General features: G+C 44.7%; 1 pseudogene; it reads right to left on the reverse strand.

Moving 5' to 3' along the window:
* Positions 1 to 909: 909 nt before the first annotated feature.
* Positions 910 to 1058, reverse strand: LOC131762026 (U1 spliceosomal RNA; annotated as a pseudogene).
* Between the last annotated feature and the right edge of the window lie 5486 nt (positions 1059 to 6544).

The following is a 6544-nucleotide window of genomic DNA, read 5'->3' on the forward strand; positions in this document are numbered from 1 at the left end:
GGCTAGAACTGCAGTCCTAGCCTCACAGAGCAGAGCACAGAAGTATGAATTTGGAGCTGAGAGATCAGAGCATAACATTAGAGTTCACCTCTTTGGTACTCAGCCTTCATAGACACAGCTTTCTACACACATCCCAACTGCTAAATGACGGTAGTAACAACTGCATGCTTCCACCCAATCAGGTGCGGCTCTGTTTCACATAAAATGAAATATATGGGGCTCTGACTCTCCCCTCGAAAAGGAGACATAAAGCCTCCAAAGTAGCTCTCTCTAGGAGTCCGTCATGGCATTCATCTCTGGGTGACGTTCATTACTCCCAAAGTTCAGTTAAAGGCCCCCTGGAGTATTTGGTCACCTAAGTGACAAACCAATGGTTAACCACTACCAACTATCCTTATGAAATATAAAGGGGAAAGTAAGAGAGAAAAAGAAAAATCAGTCAATATATACCACACACACAAAGCACAAGAAAGGGAAAATGTGCACAAGCTCCTAGAGTATTTGTGTCTTCATTTGTTTATAGAGCTGTAGTTAATGTTTAAACCTTCTTTTTTTTCCCAAAGCTACAGACATGCAAAGGGATAAAAGGCTACAATAAACTCTGTTGTACTGGATTAGAATTGGAGACATCAGTAAGAACTCAGGTTCACTAAATATTTGTAAACAGACATATGGATACTAAAACGATTATGATGTGTGTATACACATGGGTTAGTATACATACACATCACTAGGGTTTGTCCACTGAGAGTGCCTAGAAGCACTGAAACCCCAGTAGCAATGAGCACACCCAGTGCCCAGATCTTGATTTCTACATACTATTCTCCAATAAAAAGAATCAGAATTCTTTGAAGGAATGGCTGATTTTATTTTATTTTATTTTATTTTATTTTATTTTATTTATTTATTTATTTTCCCCCCACTACCACAAATTATGCAGTCGAGTTTCCCACATTTGGGGAAATCGCAGAGGTCAGCACATCCTGAGTGCAATGGATAAGCCTCGCCCGGGGAAAACCACCTTCGTGATCAGGGTGTCTCCCCTGCCAGGGAAGTGTAAAGGAATGGCTGAGTTTAGATCTAAGTCAGGGAAAATATGAGATAAGCCTGGAGCATCTTGTAGTGCCAGGAAGTAAGAAAGTGATCAAAATCCCCAAAGATGAGGGTATGTCAAAGGGACAAAGGAGCCAATCTGGAAGGGTTCCCTGCGGCCAGAATGGAACAATTGGAGCTACAAAATATAAGGTAGTATTGAATTATCACCCAAAGTGTAAATGAGTCCGTTTACACTGAAGGATCTGAATCCTGAGTGGTCTTGTCTGGGTTCCGTTGCCATAGTTTTCCATTAACTATTATTGTTGGGCAGGGAAATACGGAGAGAATCTTAGAGAATCCACTGGCACCACTGGGTTCCAGAGATGTCCTCTTTTCTCTGCTGTGTAGAAGTGACACCCTTACTTGGAAGCCGCCCTAGCTGGTTCAGGAGTGCCCTCTTTGCTGTTGGTTCAGAGGCAGGAGGACCCCAACATAGTCATAATGGGACTATTGTATTTGTCTCTGGGGCAAGTATGCCCTTCCTGAGAACCCGTGACTTCAGAGCAGCAAAGCTTACAGTGGCAAGGGTGGAAAACAGAAATTCTGCAAGGGTACTGTTGAGTGTCAGTAAAGAGAGTTACTCTCATTTTCACCCATGGATTCTGGGACTCAGGTATTCTGATTATGAGGGGAAAAAGCATCAGTACCTGAGTTGCGGATTCAACATACCTACGATTTCTTCTAAGGTAGAAGCCCAGTTTTTCAGGATGTTGTCTTTTAACTGACGTCCAATGAGCCTTCAGGAGGCCATTCCACTGGGCCACCGCATTCTGCCAGGCCTGTCCATTCCAGGGATGAGGTACTTGTTAAGATAAGTAAATATCATGACCGTGAGCCCATTGGTTTACTCCTTTTGCTGTAAAATAAGTTCCTTAGTCCGAGGCAATACTGTGTAAAATGAGGGTGAATACGGTGTTCTGTGAGTCCACAGATAATTGTACCAGCAGAAACATTTCTGTGCAGGGAGGCAAATGCACGTCCATTCAATGAGGATGACTCTGTGTCTCCCCCTAGTGGGAGGGGTCAAGTATCTTCAACCGCTACCAGCCAGCTGCTTCGCCTTCCCAGGGCAAGGATGCCATAATGCAGGCCCAGTGTTCGTCTTCATAACTGACAGATGAGGTGGTGGCAATACCTAGATTGGCCTTGGTGGAGAGAAGCCCGTGTTAGTGGGTTCATGCATAGTCCATATTATGGACTGAATGTTTGTGTTCCCCCCCAGATTCATATGTTTAAAATCTAATCCCCTCTCGGACTTCCCTGGCGGTCCAGTGGTTAAGACTCTGTGCTTCCAATGCAGGGGGTGAGGATTCGATCCCTGGTCAGGGAACTAAGATCCCACATGCTGTGCAACACGGCCAAAAGATTAAAAATTTTTTTAAAAATCAAATTCCCAATGTGATGGTATTGGGAGTTGAGGCCTTTGGGAGATAATCAGGTCCTGAGGGTGGAGCCCTCCTGAATGAGATTAGTGCCTTTCTAAGAAGAGGCCACAGAGATAACTCTCTCTGCCATGTGAGGGCACGGCAAGAAGGTGACCATCTGCAACTTGCATATACCTCTCTATCACCAGACCACTCTAATCACCAGTTTTCCAATCCTGTTCTCTCTACGTCCCTGACCACCTGCCAAACCATCAGCCCCTCCCCAGGAATCAGTGTAGACCTGTGCCTCTGGTTCCCTCTCCAAAGAGAACAACAGAGTTCTTACTGGAGTTCTTCCTGCTGCCTTTCAGGGGCACTCCTGATTGGGTTAGTAAGCAGCAGGCCACTTCCACTTCATGTCTCCTGCAGGACCATCTGAGACAAGGGTGGGGGCTTTCCTCTCCTCAGTCAGTGAGTCCTAAGCGACTCTCCACGAGACTGTACACGTGGACTGAACGAGAAGAGATGTCAGGGAGTCTGAGACACCTGCTCATGGAATTTACCTGTGCCTTCTGTACCTGCTTGAGCCTGATTGTACCATTTCTACCTGGAAATGTGCATCTCTGATCTCGAGCACCCCTAACATCACTATGCGGGGTATCAGGTAACACCAGGTTTTTTTTTTTTAACATCTTTATTTGAGTATAACTGTTTTACAATAGTGTGTTAGTTTCTCCTTTACAACAAAGTGAATCAGTTATACATATACATATGTTCCCATATCTCTTCCCTCTTGCGTCACCCTGCCTCCCACCCTCCCTATCCCACCCCTCTAGGTGGTCACAAAGCACAGAGGTGAACTCCCTGTGCTATGCTGCAGCTTCCCACTAGCTATCTAATTTACATTTGGTAGTGTATATATGTCCCTGCCACTCTCTCACATCATCACAGCTTACCCTTCCCCCTCCCCATATCCTCAAGTCCATGCTCTAGTAGGTCTGTGTTTTATTCCCGTCCTACCACTAATCTCTTCATGACATTTTTTTTCTTAGATTCCATATATATGTGTTAGCATGCGGTATTTGTTTTTCTCCTTCTGACTTACTTCACTCTGTATGACAGACTCCAGATCTATCCACCTCATTACAAATAACTCAGTTTCATTTCTTTTTATGGCTGAGTAATATTCCATTGTATATATGTGCCACATCTTCCTTATCCATTCATCTGTTGATGGACACTTAGGTTGCTTCCATGTCCTGGCTATCGTAAATAGAGCTGCAATGAACATTTTGGTACATGACTCTTTTTGAATTATGGTTTTCTCTGGGTATATGCCCAGTAGTGGGATTGCGGGGTCATATGGTAGTTCTATTTGTAGTTTTTTAAGGAACCTCCATACTGTTCTCCATAGTGGCTGTATCAGTTTACATTCCCACCAGCAGTGCAAGAGGTAACACCAGTTTGTAATGGGACACTCAGGTCCCATGACCCTGTGATATCCCATAGCTAAGTATTCAGTGCCTATCAGGCCCAGTAGAAAGCCAGGAGTCATTTCTCAAAAGGAGAATAATTGTCTGTGGATGAGGGCAAGGCTTTGCTCCTAAACCTTAAGGCTCTGCCCTATGATTCCCCTACTGAAGCTTCTCAGAGGTTTCATACCGCATTGTTAGTTTCCATAGAAACCTCATGCATCACGGATATTGTGGGTCATAAGGCCCAAATGACAGAGCACCTAGCTCTGGAGACTGGGCCTCCTACATGTACCATTTTGGCCTCTGGGCCCCACTCAAAACCCGAAGCCTGATGCGTCAGAATAGCATATATAATGCGATATGTTCCCTCTAAAATAAAAAAAGACACACCAAGCGTTATCACGTCTTTTTCCGTGGTAAGAGGTGAGAGGAGCAGCATCTTGTTTACACTTTGGAAGGGACATCCCAGCTCCGTTGAGGCCACAGGGCTCATCTCTCAGCCTCTGGCTTGTGTCTGTTTTCTTACTAAGGCATCTTAGTTGCTATTTCTTGGGCATCAGGGCTGATCTGCATAATGTCAATATCATAGACCAGTATGATGTTTGTGGGGCATCAGGACCATCAATATTTCTACCCTCTGGCAACATTTGAAGGTGTTCTGTTGGCTCTGCCAATGAAAGCAGATTGCTTCCTATGGTCCGTGGTGTAGAGAAAACCAAACATCTGCCACGTAAGCTATGAATTGTTCGATTTGCTCCCGATTAAGTTTCTGCATCTGGAGCAGCAGCTGTGATAGAAGCCGGCACCTGCTTAAATTTACAATAATCAGCATCCTCCGAGATCTCTCCCTCTCCTGACAGACCAACCAGTTATGTTAAACAAGAATGGGCATCACTCGTCCTTCTTTTGAGTCTGATCGTGGCCTTGTTTCTGCACGTTCCTCTCAGGATGGAGTACAGCTTTAGGTTTTGTATCCTAACCGAGAGGGAAATTTCAGGGGCTCTTCTGATCACAGGAGCTCTCATTCCAGGGGTCAGGAGTCAATACGGGGATTCTTGCAGTTGCTGAGTGAGCTGTTCTAATTATGCATTCAGGAAATGGAGAAACACCTCTAAGGATGGTCCTTGGACCTACTGGGCCCACTGTGATGTAGATTGGAGCTAAGACTTCCCCTGTCTACTGACTTTTATAAATAACCTCCCCCCACTTTGATTAGTGGATCCCAGAGAGGTTTTAGGTCCTTAGAAATAAGCACCTATTCTGAACTCACGTCTTATCATCCCTGAAGTCCAGGGATCCTCCTTTCCCAGTGCACAGTCACCATTTATTAGGGTCACATGTCCTTTGGGAGGAGGCTTGGAGGAGTATATAACTGTGATCATGTTGCAGGGTCCTTCCTTAAGGTGACCTAGTCTGCTTTTCAGTCAAGGGTTTGTGTAATTGTTTGAGTGTAGGAAACTAAAGGTTGTCCATTGCAGTGAATCAAGTCAGGTTTCTGATCACGAGATCTGGAGTTTTTCCTTTTATATGGACCAAGATCTCTCTGCTAGTAGGTTGCCCACTGATTCTGTCCCTAGGAACACTAATCAGTGAGCCACACTGGGATCAAAGACCTGTACAGATCAAAAGCTTCTGACCTGCCATGTCGCTTCTGCTGTCTGTCACTCTAATTGCACCCACCTGTTCCCTGGCGGGTATGTACTGCCAGTGGCCTCTGCTGTTCTCAGATTGCGTGATTCTCCTGCAATCCGGGAGCACATCTCTGCAGAGGCATCGTCCACTGTCACACTGGCATCCAGGAGACAGCCACCAGAGAGGCTTGTGAGGGTCCCCGTGCTTGGTCACTACCGTAATTCTCAATGCCTTAGTGAGGAAGGGTCTCCTGAGCCCTCTTGGGGAATGTTGAAGGGGTGCAGATAGGTGTGCAGGTTATGTATGATGTCCCACTGTAACATTTCTACCTCCAGAACCCTTTGACTTCCTTCCTCTAAATCATGCCAGGAAAGTTCTAGAATCCCAATCGCGGTAGATTTAGGCTACTGTTGAGTCCAAGTTTCAGCCAAGCAGACTGTTAGAACCGTTTCCAGTTGTAGTAGCGGACATGTGAACCCCTGCATCTCTGGTGGTTTGACCCATGTTAATACATTTATCCCAGTCCTGTGCTATGCTCTGTCCTCTTGGTCTGACATCCTTACAATCCACTCCTACACACATTACCAGGTTTCTGCAGCTATAGATTAGCCCAATCTTGAACTTCGTTTGGAGCATAAGCTATTTCCTCCAAGGTGAGATTTTGTGTTTGCGCCTCTAGAATGTCCTGAGGAGAATTTAGCATTTTGCTTTTTTTACTTAACAGTTTATCATCAGCCTTTCCTTTGTTGTCTGCTTAATGGTTGCTTTTAATGGCTGTTTTCCTGTCCTTTATATTGACATATACTTTTCTAGCCTATTTTCCTCCTATTGGGAGTTTAGGTTGTTTGCAAAAAAATAATTTTTAAGACATTCTGAAATCGAATACACAATCATTTCATTATATGCCCTGAGTCTCGTTTTGCTAAGAAAGAATTAAAATTAGGAGGAAATAACCAAGGTGAAATATTCTATTAAATG

The sequence above is a fragment of the Kogia breviceps genome, chromosome 8 (assembly GCF_026419965.1).
Source record: "Kogia breviceps isolate mKogBre1 chromosome 8, mKogBre1 haplotype 1, whole genome shotgun sequence".
Lineage (NCBI taxonomy): Eukaryota > Metazoa > Chordata > Mammalia > Artiodactyla > Physeteridae > Kogia > Kogia breviceps.